This window comes from Babylonia areolata, chromosome 24 (assembly GCF_041734735.1).
Source record: "Babylonia areolata isolate BAREFJ2019XMU chromosome 24, ASM4173473v1, whole genome shotgun sequence".
Lineage (NCBI taxonomy): Eukaryota > Metazoa > Mollusca > Gastropoda > Neogastropoda > Buccinidae > Babylonia > Babylonia areolata.
Window position 1 is genome coordinate 7,316,149 of NC_134899.1, and position 16,761 is coordinate 7,332,909.

The window sequence follows — 16,761 nt, forward strand, 5'->3', positions numbered from 1 at the left end:
ACACACACACAGATGTAAAGATATGTCAGTTCGAAAGCAATGAAAAAAGATGGGGGGTTCGGGGGGGGGGGGGGGGGGGGGGAGTGTGAGGTTGGGTGAGGATGGTTCACTGTTTGTGATGCATGTAAGCATATAGAACCATAGACATATCCAGACAAGAGTTCGTTTTCGTTCGTTAGCGTTCGATGTAAGGAGAAGACATTCAGATCTTTGAAAACTATGTTCTATGGCGTGATGTGTTATAACCTAATTGACACATTTTGCGATAGTTTATAAGGATTGTCGATGAATGGCAGTGAACAGTGTTGTACAAACACGATCATATTTGTAGTGTCCACAAGTTGTTACAACTTTATCATGCACTCACTTTTGCGTCACGCACACACACACACACACACGCACACACACACACACACACACACACACACACACACACACACACACACACACACACACACAGAGTTGTAGAGTGTAGACATTTCCAGCAAAACGGTTCATCATTGTTCACAGACACATACACACACACACACACACACACACACACACACACACACACACACACACACACACACACACACACACACACACACTCACACACACACACACACAAACACACACACAGAGTTGTAGAGTGTAGACATTTCCAGCAAAACGGTTCATCATTGTTCACACACACACACACACACACACACACACACACACACACACACACACACACACACACACACACACACACACACACACACACACACACACTCGCGTAGTGCTGGTGTCTGTATCTCCCAGGCCTGGTTAACGCCGGTGTAAGAGTACAGACTACCCTGTCTAGAACATGCCCCGGTATAAAGTGGCCTAGTCCCAAAAATGCCCCCGTATAATCTGGCGCTGGACAGAATAAACCCCCGTATAAAGTAGCCTGGGCTACATTATACAAAGGGTATAGATTAGGTTTGGCCCAGTTCAATTCATATCCTCTTGGCCATTTTATACCCCCCTCTTTTTTCTCTGAAATATATTGATATTTGAAGGGTGTGAATATTGCCAAAAGTTACAACCTTAGAAAGAAGGCTAAGTGAAAGGTGAACTGCGATGGATTATTTTTTTTACACAACATTTACCCTAGAATGGGCTCTTTTTTTCAAAATGGGAGAAAATGGGAAACACGTATGTGCCTAAAATATTCATTTCCGAAGTCGGTTTTCAATTCTTAAAGAAATTTTTCAAAGGAAGCAGAGAATTAGTAAGTTGATTAATTTTGCAAAAGGTTGTATATTTTGCATAAAGGTTAATTGTTGTTTGGGACATATTTGTGCTTTCTTAACGTTCAGCTTTAGTGTTGAGTATTTGAATGTCTTATTTTGGGCGTGGAATTATCTTTTGATAGTAGTCCTTCATGCTCTGATAAGAGGATAAATAAAACTTGACTGAATTCATAGGTAACATAAAAATGTAAGGACAGAAAAAGAAAGGAAGGAGAAAGAAAGGAGACCAAGATGGTACTGAGGACAGAGGTCACCACTAAAAAGTAAAATATAAAGAAAAGAAACACAAAAAAAAAAGAAAAAGAAAAGGTACATCGATATTACACGAGCGCATGCAAACACACACACACGCACACACGCACACACACAAAGTACATCGATATTACACGAGCGCGTGCAAACACACACACACACACACACACACACACACACACACACACACACACACACACACACACACACACACACAAACGAAGCTGAATGATATTTCCAAAGGATGTTTTTTCAAAATATTTGATGCTCAGGTGCAACCCATTCTTTTGTACGAGATTTTTTTCTGAGATGTGTCGGCTAGCTCACTTCCCTTCACACCTGCATGTCCAGTATATCCACGTAAACTTCTGATTCTGAATGTTGCACATTGCCTCACGACACCTTGGTGAATTTTTGTAGGAGGTTCACAGAGTCAGTCAGAATTGTGTCGCTGATTTCCAAGCACGCGTGGGTATGACAGCCACTGCATGGATGGTGTCACAACTTGCAGGTGTGAAGGGAAATGAGCGAGCCATCGTCAGGCTGGAGGTTGTGACTGTAGGCGGCATTCTCTGCCCTGGATGTTTTGCAGTGAATACCGAACGGGACTGACCTTTGGTGACTGAACCATCTGTATATCTGATACCATCCTCTTCCTTGCTGTTTTCTTCTACAACGACCTTCATCTCTTCATTAGTTCTTTGTTTTCTTTGCAGTAATTACGTGCGGTAATTACGTGTCATAATGCTACTCTGAATTCTGGTGTTTTGTTTCACTCGGAGGAGGGCCGGGGGTGGTGGGGGGTGCGGGGGTGTGTGGGTGGGGGGGGGGGGGGGGGGGGGGGGGCTTTGTAATTTGTTCCTCATCACATTTGATTTGCCACTTTTCCTTTGTCTTTATTCAAGAAATTAATAATTTACAACAACAACAACACGGCTAACAAGAACAAACAGAACAAAACAAGGACAAAACAGAACGTGATGATGCTCCCCATACACACAGAGTCCAGAATGGTGAAGGTGACACGAGGCAGTGTGGTGACGATGGTGGTGATCGTGGCCCTGCTGATCGTGGTGATCGTCCAGTGGCATGCCCTCAGCAAAGACCCCTTCCACTTCGACGCTGTGCGTGGTTACAGTGAGTCTCACCTGTCTGTCTGTCAGAGGAAGGTGTTCACCAGGGATCTGGGTTCGAAGCTCTCTTTTCGGCCTGGTGTTTGTCCTTTGGAAAGGCGCTTTACTCCGATGTTTGTATTTGTATTTGTTTTTGTCACAACAGATTTCTCTGTGTGAAAGGATGGCCGAGCGGTCCAAGGCGCTGCGTTCAGTTCGCAGTCTGGTTCTCCAGGCGTGGGTTCGAATCCCACTTCTGACAAGTTTTTTGAGGAAGGTGGCAGAATGGTTAAGACGCTCAGCTGCCAATACAGAGAGTCCGTGAGGGTGTGGGTTCGAATCCCGCTCTCGCCCTTTCTCCTAAGTTTGACTGGAAAATCAAACTGAGCGTCTAGTCTTTCGGATGAGACGATAAACCGAGGTCCCGTGTGCAGCACGCACTTGGCGCACTGAAAAAGAACCCATGGCAACGAGAGTGTTGTCCTCTGGCGAAATTACGTAAAATGAAATCCACTTTCATAGGTACACAAATATGTAAGCATGCACTCAAGGCCTGACTAAGCGCGTTGGGTTATGCTGCTGGTCAGGCATCTGCTCAACAGATGTGGTGTAGCGTGTATGGATTTGTCCGAACGCAGTGACGCCTCCTTGAGAAAGTGAAACTGAAACTGAAACTGTCTGTCCGTCTGTACTGCGATGTCTGTATATAATATAATCTTCTACCAGTCTGTCTGTTTGGCTCATTCCAATGCACTGCTCTACTTTCATTAATAATTTGATAATGTTCTCTCGAAAGCATAATATTGGCACAAAAGAAAGATATCAATTAATGTGCTCCAAATGAAAGCTGGTAAGATGTTATTGAATGCATTTTTCAAAATGTATCGTTTCATTTCGTAATGCATAGCAAATCGCTGAACATTACTGACAAAATATACACTCGTAATTATTCAGATAGAAGCTTATATCATGATCGTTTTTTCTGTAAACTCGTGGTTTCGTCAGAGATTCTGGAAATACTATATATTAGTTTGAATTTTAGGGGTATACTGCGTGTGTGTGTGTGTGTGTGTGTGTGTGTGTGTGTGTGTGTGTGTGTGTGTGTGTGTGTGTAGAGGAGGTTTAGGATATGGGAGGGGGGGGTATGTGGGGGATAGATTGGGCATGAGTAGGCTTTTTTTTCTTCTTCTTAAAGATAATATACATCATAATATACATACCCCCATCACCATCATCATCACAACCACCTCTCAGTCTACTCTTACTCAAGCCCCCCCCCCCCCCCCCCCCTCCCCCCGTCGTTTTCAGTTTTAATCATGAAATAAATTATAGTCCAATGTAGCGTGACACAACACTCACACAGACACACATATATGCGTGCTCGCACACACACACACACACACACACACACACACACACACACATACACACAAACACACACACACACTGGCACACGCACACACACGCACGCACGCACACAGACACACACAGACACACACACACACACACACACACACACACACACAGAGGAGATAATTTTGAACCAGTTTGTTGTGCAACATAATTATATAATTATGGTTTTGTTTTTTTCAAATGGTTAAAGTGATTAACTTGGAACCATGAAAGATATTTTACTGAATAAAAACAGGCCTTATGTATTGAGAACAGATTTGTACAACATTGGAAATGCAAAGAAACGAAGTAAACAAACAATGCAGAATTTGATTTGGTGGACATCTTGAAATAATGGTGTTGATGGTTTGGTTTGACAGCTTTGTATGAAAAGTGCGTGGCCTACATTTTGTGAGAGTTAGGGCGATCTCTAAGGGGTTAAGATAGTGGGGGATGGGGAAAGAGGGAGGAGTAGGATGGAAGGAGATTAGTGGAGAGGGAGGGTAAAAGGTGGGGGTACCTTTTTACAAAACACCTGTCTTCTACCCCCCTAATTCCCAGCCCTGTTCTACCCACCAGTTATCATACCCGCCATTCTACCCAGCCCCCTTTATCTCTCTCCCTTATATCACACCCCTATCCTACCCTTCCTTCGTCTCCTCCTCACACAGGAAGAAGACCCCCCTCAGTCAAGTGTTTCGGCCCTTAACTCTAAGGGGGCCGGGCCGCACCCAGGTCATGACTCCTGGATGCCCTTGTATTACCACCTCCCCCCCCCCGCTCCCCCCCTCCCCAGCTGGGCTACTTTATACCCAGGGTATACACTAGCCTGCTACACCGGGACATCATCAGGATAGGAAGCGTTGAGTTCAGCCTTGACACATCGTCGCAAACCTAAATGGACCTCCATAGCAACATCGTCATCATCACCATCCTTCCCCTTCATCATCAATAGTAAACTACATCTCAAGTCATAGACGGGGTACAGGTACATTCGCCCAATTGATTTGAAATCAGGAAATACTACAGTGCACTCATTTCATGAATATTATTCATGACCATACCCCGCATCGCATTGATGGTTTGCAGGAATACGTTGCTGAGGGTACAACCCACAGTGGAAAGGGGGAAACTGGAATTCCATGTTGATTGTGGCCATTGCACGGCCCTGACTTGAATTGTTTTGGAAACGTTTGAAGGAAGAAAAACCTGTCATAAGCAGGAAGCTAACAGTTGTGCAAATCTTGTCAAGGAAATCTTTGTCTCATCTCCTCTGTTTTTTCAGCCACTCTGTCCACGCTCATTTGTCATGTGCACTGGCGTAATAGACTCAGTCTACCCCCCCAGCTGTGTTTTTTTCCCCTGGGGTCATTCTGGGTTTGCCTAAAAAATGATTAGTCAAGATTGATACCCCCACGCATCTCCGCACCCTGAAGCCATAATTTATCTGACTCGTGATGGGAGGAGGGACTGGGATACAATTACTAAGTGGAAGGGGTCGGGGGCGGATTTGTATTAGGTTAAGATACCATCTCCCCCCAACTTATTTTGAATTGCACGAAAACGTTACATGTTACCCTCACACACACACACACACACACACACACACACACACACACACACACACACGAAGACAGTGCTGCTTCGTTAATACCGTGTTATCCCTCCATGCATATTGACTGCAGGTGGCAGGCGTCCAACTTCCGGTTTCCAGCTGACAACCGTGACGTGACGTGACATCTGTGCTAAACATGTAGTCCTCGTTACAACTGACGTCACCTTCCAGAGACGATGACGTGAGGCGCCAGGTGCTGACGTGGGCGTTGAGAACGTCAGGAACATCCCCGACTTCACATTCAGATGCTGAGAAACAACAACACCGAGAACAGACTGGGCTTGTGACATGCTAAACAAAGCCTGCGTGTTGTCATTTATGAGACCTGTTAACGGGAAACAACCCAAGACAAGAAAAAATGTGTAAGTTGTCAAAGTGATGGCCGATGGGGGAACCAAGATGGCGTTCAATGGTAATAAATGTTACATAAAACTTACATCATTTCATGGTGTTAATGTAGTATGAATCCTCGCAATGAAGACACAGCAGGTGTGTTGGAGTGTATGGGGTGTGTGTGTGTCAGTGTGGGGAAACACTTCTCCCAAGGCAACATGTGTTTCTTCGGGAGCAGCTGGCTCGCTTTGGTCCTTACCCGGCACCCAGCTCTCTCACCTGTGGCTTCATGTAGCTACCACACCCTGCAAACCGCTTCGACCGGTGGGCTAACCAAGTGAGTGTACCCAACGGGTCTCAACCCCTCGGTGAGACAGGGCTTGTCCGTCTAAGCACGTGAAAACTGGACAGCGTGGAGGAAACAAGTAACCAGTTTAACGCGCTTAACTCTCTCCATACAAACGGCGAAAGAGACGACGTTATCAGCGTTTCATGTTCATCCCAATTACCATCATCAAAATATTGCAAGCGGAATGCTCTTTTTCTGAAGACGTGAATGTTGACAAAGAATACCACAGTTCTGACGACGGAAGCTAAAGGTTGGGTCATTCAGACACCCACTGGACATCCGATGGGTCTGTGTAGAGGAGAAGAGAGGACTGGCCGTACTGAGTGAGTTAAAGGTCACTTCCGGTGATGCGTAGGGGGCGTGTGAGGGCGTTGTGAGACACACACAGAACACTGATGGCCACCCACTGTATCCAGCCGTCTAGACACGAGTCTCGCCACCGGGATCCAGACAGGCCGGAATCAGACAGTAAAGGCTGATGATTTGTGCAACTGTCCCGTCACTTTTATAATTACAACTCTCAAGTCTTGACACGTCTTACTTCCAAGCCCTCAGCCTTACACCTTCTAACCGAGTCACGTGACGATGGATGAGTGAAGAAGCAGATGATGATATTGTATCATACTGTACTGTACTTCTCTCTCTCTCTCTCTCTCTCTCTCTCTCTCTCTCTCTCTCTTTTTGTCACAACAGATTTCTCTGTGTGAAATTCGGGCTGCTGTCTCCAAGGAGAGTGCGTCGCTACACTGAGAACGCCGCCTATTTTTTTTTTTTTTTTTTTTTTCCCTGCGTGCAGTTTTGTTTGTTTTTCCTATCGAAGTGGATTTTTCAACAGAATTTTGCCAGGGACAACCCTTTTGTTGCCGTGGGTTCTTTTACGTGCGCTAAGTGCATGTTGCACACGGGACCTCGGTTTATCGTCTCATCCGAATGACCAGCGTCCAGACCACCACTCAAGGTCTTGTGGAGGGGGAGAAAATATTGGCGACTGAACCGTGATTCGAACCAGCGCGCTCAGATTCTCTCGCTTCCTAGGCGGACGCGTTACCTCTAGGCCATCACTCCACATAATGATGATGATGATGATGTGGATAGTTCTTTTGTGCCTAGTTTTGCGCTAATTACTCCGAACAGAAATTGACACCTGGAAAAAAAAAAGAAAGAAAAAAAACAACTTCCTCAATCGCGCATGCGTACTAGTGCGAGCTGACTGAAACTGTCATTCCCGAAGCCAACTATGAGGTAAAATGTCAGAAGATCTGCAGATTGTGAAGGTCATTTGTATGCATTATTCAGCAGCTGGTGAGGCCCATCCACAAATTATTCTCTGAATCGACTTTTGCGGTCTCTGTCACGGCTCGTTGGCGATCTCTGTGGTATATTTGTGTGCACCTCTTTCTCCTTCCCTGTTCCCCCTTTCTCTCTCCCTTCTCCCCCCTCTCCCTTCTCTCTCCTCTCTCTCTCCCCCTCTCCTTCACCAACCTCTCTCCTTCACCCCCCCCCTCTCTGTTCCGTGTGTATGTTCGGCTTAACGCCTTGCTTATGCACGTGCATCTCTGGGATATGTGTGTGGCATGTTCCTATTTCTTAAACATTTTTTTTAAACTCTGAGCGAGTTCAGAAATTTATGTAGTTAGGGGGGACGGATTTCGCTTTGCTGTCGATGCTAAGCTCTCACAAGAGACGGGTCGCCGTGCCAGCGTGTGAGCTGTTGGGGGCCGTCTGGTGGAAGTAGCGGGGCGTTTCCTGGTCATCCCCTTCTTCTGTGTGGGGGTCTGTGTTTTCTTCCTGGGCCAGTGGTGTGCCTCTGTACTTACCTAGTGACAGATTTCCCTATGACTTTTCCCTTCGTGCCACTGCCTTCAACGGAACTCCAGGATCGACACTGGAAGTCTTCGGTTTTCCTCACTCCCGCTCCCACTCCACGCTTCCAGCGCCCCCCTCCCATCCTCCCTCTCACTCCATCCAGTCGTAACCCCCCAGGTCTACGAATGACATCCATCTTCAACCGCCGGGTGAAGTTCGCGCCATGTGGAGTCTGGTAGTGTACATGTGCTGAACCGGTGCTGCAGTGACTTTGTAATATGAAGGATTGGAACTGAATTAGTTAATCAGTTGTGCTGTAGTTAGATAGGGGGAAACTTTTGTGTACTATGATTTATCATGTCTTTATTTCGTTTCATTACAGTAAAGAATCGAGCTGAAATTCACTGTGTCTCTGTCTTTGTGTTGTCGGGTCGTCAGTTAGTCTGGGAAGGGTGTGGGGGTACATGGACAACCCCTTACAGGTTGTGACAGTCTCCTTCGCCTCCTTTCAACAGCATGATATCGTGAACAATCGCACGTGGTTACTGATGAATATTTGTTATCAATTAAAAAGGTTTACGCTAAAGTATTTTTCTATCGATACCATTTAGACGGATGTAGATAGTGTAAGACCTTCACACGCTTGTAAAAGCCTTCCTGTGCCCAGAGTCATACTTTAAAATGTAACGTTTCAGATGAGTAAGATCCCTTTTAAGAAAGTCATTTCTTAGAGTATATTTTACAATAATGAGAATAATTGATTTTATGTGTATTGCATTTGTCCTTTGCAATCACAATGCTCAAAGTACATTACAATAAGACACGTTAAAATAAGCATACGACAAAAGACTTGTATAAATCTAAGTTAAAGATGCAACAACGTTGTGGAAAAGAAGAACAGAATAATATATAGACAGAAAAAAGAACAGGAGATTATACACATTAAAGCATTCGCGAACCACATGAACAGTATGAGTTACTGTTGTTACTGTCCAACACCCACCTCCCTCTGCTTCCATGTTCTCACCCGCCCCAGCTTTCGGCATACCCGAAAGGGTTAATAGAAGGCAGAAAAAAACAGTGCCCTTTGTTGCAGTGGCTGGTCAAAAGTGAGCACTGTGTGGAGTTGTACTTCATTGCCTGGTCTCTGTCACATCTCGAAGTGGAGCAGGTTCTGGATATGTCACCTGGATTCATGGCGATCATGGCCAGGAAGCATAGTTGAGACACTACTGCATGGTCTGCCACTATGCAGAGTTTTCATTAACTCTCTCCATACGAACGGCAAAAGAGACGACGTTAACAGCGTTTCACCCCAATTACCATCATCAAAACATTGCAAGCAGAAGGCTCTTACACTGAAGAGGTGAATGTTGACAAAGAATACCACAATTCTGACGACGGAAGCTAAAGGTTGGGTCATTCAGACACCCACTGGACATCCGAGGGGTCTGTGTAGAGGAAAAGAGAGGACTGGCCGTACTGAGCGAGTTAACCGCTTCTACTTCTATGCCGGCCGAGGATCTAGACTTCAGTGGCCGAGAGATATCTTACATGTATTTACAATAATACAATATATATTGACAGGTCTGGCAAGATCAATGCCGAGAAACTCTTCCACACTGAATTGTAGGAGTACATTCCAGTCCGTCCACTGACAACGATGTCTTCCATCTTGACGTCTCTCTTTTTATTTAATCTTTATTTTGTCCCGTTTCCCTGGTGTCACACAGTTATGATTCCCATGCTATGAACGATGTTTGTCCATAGTCAGGTAACGCCGTTATAGTCTACATTGTCAACCACCACGTGGATGGTATCATCTTCTGATATCGAAGGAAGAAGCTTTGTACTTTGCTGTTGTGCTGCATTCATGTTTATTTTTTTATTCCTCTTTTATGCCTTTATTGCTCTGATGTCACTCCGAATAGGGTTTGCAGTCGTTTTTATCATCTGTTCTTTTTTTGTGTTTCTTCATCAGATGACGCTGGATGGTACAAGTCAGTGTGGCTGTATCTGGGGTTCCTATTCACTGAGCAATGATAATGTCGTCCTCGTCATGCCGGCCGAGCCAACAATTGCTTCCTGTATTTTGGTGTGCATGCAGAATTACTAGAAGCCAGCTCACTTTGCATCACTTGCACAAGTTCAGGAACGGTCAACTGCTTAACTCACTCAGTACGGCCAGTCCTCTCTTCTCCTCTACACAGACCCCTCGGATGTCCAGTGGGTGTCTGAATGACCCAGCCTTTAGCTTCCGTCGTCAGAATTGTGGTATTCTGTGTAACATTCACCTCTTCAGTATAAGAGCCTTCCACTTGCGATATTTTGATGATGGTAAATGGGGTGAAACGCTGTTAACGTCGTCTCTTTCGCCGTTCGTATGGAGAGAGTTAATCCGACACAGCCCAAAACTTGCAAAATATAAGAACAGACTTCCCACACTACAGTGCCCGGACTGGAATAAGTTTGTGTGCGTCGTTCTTATGGAATTCGTCGTCAAGAAACCAAATTACCAATACCTGTTTTCACATTGATTTTGATGGGAATACTTGAGAACATACTTGCTTCAAAAATCTGGGGCTAACTTTCAATTTCAATGGTAAATTAAACGCAGCTGTGAAACAATCAAAAGACCAGGCCAGACGGGCAATGATGGCACTGTTAGTGTTAAGGAAAAGCACACAACTTATCCCAGTTCGTGTTTCCAGATAGTTTCAGTCAGACTCACTCAGTTCAGTGGTCATGTCAGTACTGACTGACGATTGTTAAGTTCAAGGTATTAACTGTGTAGATCTTTGGAATACTGTAAATACAAACCACGGCTTGAAAAAAGCACACCGGGCATCGATCATGTTTCTGGACGTTTTCGGCTGTCAGTTGTGTATGTTTGTTGGCGAATGAGCAAAATTAATTCTGACACAAAATGTCCATTAAGACAAGCACAGTATACTCCTCTCACATTTTGTGTCCATTAATTGATTGTTTTAATTTACAAATACACACAAAATGACTAGTTACTGAAAATCAAACAGATTATGCATTTATATATATATATATATATATATATATATATATGTGTGTGTGTGTGTGTGTGTGTGTGTGTGTGAGTGGAGAGAGAGAGAGGTTGGTTCTTTTTGTTTTTGGTTTGTTTGTTTTTTGTTTTGTTGTTGTTTTTTGTTTGTTTTTTGTTGCTTGGTTTTTTGGGGGTTTTTTGTTTTTGTTTTTTTTGTGTGTTTTTTTTGGTTGACAAATGATCATTATCATTTCAATATCGCTTCCGCCATTCATTTCATTAAATTGCATATTGCATATAGGACTAATAACTACCCTATTTTCCCTTCTTTTGTTTTGTTACTTAACTCACTCAGTACGGCCAGTCCTCTCTTCTCCTCTACACAGACCCCTCGGATGTCCAGTGGGTGTCTGAATGACCCAACCTTTAGCTTCCGTCGTCAGAATTGTGATATTCTTTGTCAACATTCACCTCTTCAGTATAAGAGTCTTCCGTTTGCATGGTAATTGGGGTGAAACGCTGTTAACGTCGTCTCTTTCGCCGTTCGTATGGAGAGAGTTAAAATATTTCCGCTCTTCCTCTGTCACCGTCATCCTATCACTGTCGTGTTGCAAGGTTTCTCCATGACTCGAAAGAGTTAATGGGAACAGTAAACTCATTTTTATTGTCCTCACGTGGTTCAGTATCGTAGGTGTGTTTTGTGACTGCAGGAAACAAGATGTGAAACCCCCTACAACCTTAATGGATCCCCAAGTATAAGATCATTTTATTATTAGTCACTGTTATGTTTCCTTTTCAACTTTATAACTTTTTTCTCTTCTTTTTTTTTCCGCTGGCAACTTTTGGAAAGTCAATGGATTATGGTTTTCTTTGTTTGTTTTGTTGTTGTTGTTGTTGTTGTTGTTGTTTTATATCATCCCCCGCTGAACTGAAAATAGACGTTCCACTGTATTGTAAGTGGTGTTTCTGTATCAAGTGTTGGGGGTTCGAGATGGTTCATTAATTGATTGCTTTCGCCGAGCTGACTGACAAGTTTACAGGGTCTGAAACTTATCTGCTGTGTTTGACGTGAAAGATTCAAAAGCCTCCTGCCAACCAAGGACCCACTTTTTTTTTTTGTTGTTGTCTACATTCGCTCCTCCACTTTCCTAAAAACAAAAACAAAAAATCCCACATGGTGTTTCGCCTGTGTAGATCACGGTCCGCATAATATATTATCGTTCGACGCCTTTTTAAAACTGAAACTGAACTCAAGGACTAAGAAGTGTTAGTTGTTAATCTGCACTTGTTCTCCCCGTCCTATAATATAATATAATATAATATAATATAATATAATATAATGATATTCAATGATGCGGTATGATAATTATAGTATGATATATGATATATGATATGATATAATATGACACGGTATTATATAGAATGATCTAATCTAATGTAACATCAAGTGATATGATGCTATGTAGTCTAGTCTAGTTTGATTTAATCTAATACTTATAGAAGAACTGACTTTGCTGGGTAGAAACTGGTCTTAAAAATAAAATAAATAAATACTTGAATGAATGAGTAAATAAATAGATGAATAAATAAATGTATAGACGCCATGTTTAAAGGGAGTTAAGCAATACAATATATACGAGTCTGTTGTTCCGATGGTTAATTCCCGTAACACACCCGCACCTGTGATAAAATTTATTTTGTGTCATCACATTATTCTATTCACATATAAAATGAGAATAATATCAATATCTGGTGATTTCAAAAATATATCAGTCGTCACCTTTTCTTTCCTTTAACAGGATAGTACACACAAAGGGTGTGATTTAAGTGTTCAAAGATCACAACAACATCAACAAGAAACAACCCCCCCCCCCCCCAAAAAAAAAAAAAAAAAAAAAAATATATATATATGTATGTATGTATGTATGCATGTATAATGGCTATTTCTTTTTCTTTAAATCAGACAAGAGTGAAGCAAAGATATGCGTAAAATGTGATCAGTTCTCATGTCAAACTACTTCTTCGTCCGTGGGCTGCACCTCAGTCCCAGGTTCACTCATATGTTCACGAGTGTGCTTTTACGTGTTTGACCGTTTTTACCCTACCATGCAGGCAGCCATACTCCGTTTTCGGGGGTTCGTGTTAAACAAGTTATGTTTCGTTGGCTTGAATTGAAGGACCTAGCTAATTGCTATTTCAAACGTCGACAAAACGTTGAAAAGAATGAGCAGACGAACTTTTCCTGGTGTAACCAGTCAGAGAAAGCTTTCGTCAAAAACAAAAGAACTACGTTTAACTATCGTGCGACATATTATATTTACAGTACACACGTCAGTTGAGCTCAGTGGTCGCTTCAGTCTACTGGATCGTTCACAATTACCCATACCTACCCAATTATTGGAACATCATCGCACCAGACTGTCGTTGTATTGTTGGTTTTGATCACCGCTTCCTCACACACACACACACACACACACACACACACACACACACACACACACACACACACGGCACACACACACACACACACACACACACACACACACACACACACACACACACGGCACGGCACACACACACACACACACACACACACACACACACACACACACACACGGCACGGCACACACACACACACACACACACACACACACACACACACACACACACCGTTGCTCTTCTTCTGCTTGTTTCCTCTCTCTCTCTCTCTCTCTCTCTCTCTCTCTCCCCTATTTTTTTCTTCAATTTTTTTCTTTTTTTCCCCTTCTCTTTAATTTTTATTATTATTATTATTATTATTATTATTATTATTTTCATTGATGGCTTGATGTAAAAAAGCAATTGTTGCTTATTCAATTTACCATCATGAAATAAAATCTTGACTTGACTTGACTTGACTTGACTTGACACACGTCGCAACAGTCACCACTGTCGAAACCCGAAAAGAAAGGGGCATCATCTGTGTGACGGTAATTTTGTACATGCTGTCTGTCACACGAAAGCCATGAGTTAGTGATGGACTCACGGGCAGTCAGTGGGACTGACGGGTCCATATACTAGTGTGGACCCAATCTCAGCAGAAACAAAGACCTCAGTACGAGAATGAGAAGGAATCGAGATGTAACAGATAATGCTGAGTTCTGTTAGTGTTGTGTTTGCTGTTTGTTTAATTACGTAGCGAAGATGACAGCTCCAGTCGGTCTCTTTTCACTGTGGCAGAACACCTACGCCAGTGTATTACACGATTCCTCGGTTCAACGGAGAGGAAGGCGGTTACAGCAACGCACTGTGGAGTGCAGAGAGCAAGATGAGACACCGAAAGGATATCTTGGTCATCCACTGCATCCGTGCTCATCCTCCAGTCGTCTCAACTTAGTCTTGCCACTGGAAATTGGTGGACCCGGACGAGAGAGTGAGGTTGACGTTGTGCAACTCCTCTTCACTTTAAACAAACTCATCGCGCAAGTCATCAGTCATCCAAAATGACCTTTCATCCTTCATCATTTCATCACCCCCAAGTCCTGTGGCGACAGGCGAGCGACGAAACGACAGGTGTGGGTACACTGGCAGTCGCAGCCGCAGACCTGCACGCAGGCGGCTCAGGCCATAGGGTCGTTCTTCGTCGACAGGAGCAGCGATGGAGCTCGGCAGCCGTCTGAGCGTCTGAGCAGCCCTCTTTAGGAATGCACTGCTCACCTCCCTGGCATGAGGAAGGGGCTAGAAAAGGTGCCCTAAAAATTGCCTGCTCCATATCACCCTGGCCAGCATACCGCGGCTGGCGGGGACCCTACATCAGCGGTCGAAACAAAGAGAAAGAAAAGAAAAAAAACAAGGATCGTTCCTCTCACCATTGGTGCTTGGAACATAAGGACTCTCCTGGACAGAGATAACGCGGACAGACCCCAAAGGAGAACAGCACTAGTTGCATCCGAACTCGCCAGATACAACATCGACATCGCAGCCTTGAGTGAGACTCGGCTTGCAGGCGAAGGCGAGCTCTGTGAACGGGGATCTGGTTACACCTTCTTCTGGAGTGGACGAGGAAGCGAAGAGCGACGTGAGGCTGGCGTTGGTTTTGCAGTAAAAACAGCACTTGTCAGCAAGCTAGCTGGAATCCCAAAGGGAGTCAACGATAGGCTTATGACCATGAAACTCCCACTGGCATCTGGCCAGAAGCACCTCACCATTGTCAGTGCCTACGCCCCAACCATGACCAACCCGGATGAAGTGAAGGCGAAGTTCTACGAGGACCTTCACTCTGTCATTGCTGCCATCCCTAAAGCAGACAAGCTCATCATTCTTGGGGACTTCAATGCTAGAGTTGGCTCTGACTACATCTCCTGGGATGGAGTGATTGGAAAGCACGGTGTGGGCCACTGCAACCCAAATGGATTGCTTTTGCTTCAGACCTGTGCAGAGCACGAACTGCTGATAACCAACACAGTTTTCTGCCTCCCTACCCGTAACAGGACGTCATGGATGCACCCTCGCTCAAAGCATTGGCATCTCATCGATTATGTCATCGTCAGGAAAAGGGATAGGCAAGATGTACGTGTAACAAAGACCATGTGCGGCGCCGAGTGTTGGACAGACCATCGCCTTTGTAGTCTCGAAGCTGAATATTCGAATCCAACCCAAGAGACGCCCCCAAGGCCAGAAGGCTCCAAAACGGCTCAACATCGCTAAGCTGAAAAGCATCACCATCAAACAGTCCTTTGTGGAGCTGCTGGAAGATCGTCTGGAATCCGCCTCTCTGGACAACCAGAATGTGGAGTCTGACTGGAGGACCCTGCGTGAGCTGATCTATAGTACAGCTTCAGAGACCCTGGGACCCATGACCAGAAAGCACAAAGACTGGTTTGATGAAAACTGTGATGAAATCAAGCAGCTTCTGGATGAGAAACGCTGTCTGCATCAAGCCCACCTGAGCAACCCAAAGTCCACATCAAAAAAGGATGCATACAATGACATCCGCAGGACTGTTCAGCAAAAGTTACGCCAGATGCAGGATAAGTGGCTGAGTGACAAAGCTGATGAGATCCAGGGATATGCTGACAGGCACGATATGAAGAGGTTCTATGATGCCTTAAAAGAAGTCTACGGCCCCACATCCTCAGGATCATCCCCCCTCCTCAGTGCAGATGGGAATACCTTGATCACCGAGAAGGAGAACATTCTCGAACGATGGGCTGAGCACTTCAACAGTGTCTTAAATCGCCCTTCCTCCATAAATGATGAAGCCATAGACCGTCTCCCACAAGTCCCCACCAACGAAGCACTGGACGATCCGCCAACACTTCTTGAGACCCAGAAAGCAATCCGTCTGCTATCCAGTGGCAAAGCACCTGGCTCAGACTCCATACCAGCAGAGGTCTACAAGGATGGAGGCACTGTGCTGACTGAGAAGCTTCATCAGCTGTACTCACTCATGTGGAAAGAAGAGACGATCCCCCAGGATTTCAAAGATGCATCTATCATTCACTTGTACAAGCGAAAGGGGAACCGGCAAGCCTGTGATAACCATCGGGGCATTTCCTTGCTCTCCATCACAGGCAAGATACTTGCCAGGATCCTACTTAACCGCCTCACAGCACACCTTGACCAAGGTCATTTGCCTGAGAGCC

At 44.5% G+C, this 16,761-nt stretch overlaps 1 non-coding gene across 1 annotated transcript; it reads left to right on the top strand.

The window, feature by feature from the left end:
• Positions 1–2,802: 2,802 nt before the first annotated feature.
• Trnal-cag (transfer RNA leucine (anticodon CAG)) lies at positions 2,803–2,888 on the top strand. Its single transcript has one exon. It is a non-coding gene; the product is annotated as a tRNA-Leu (tRNA).
• Positions 2,889–16,761: the final 13,873 nt, after the last annotated feature.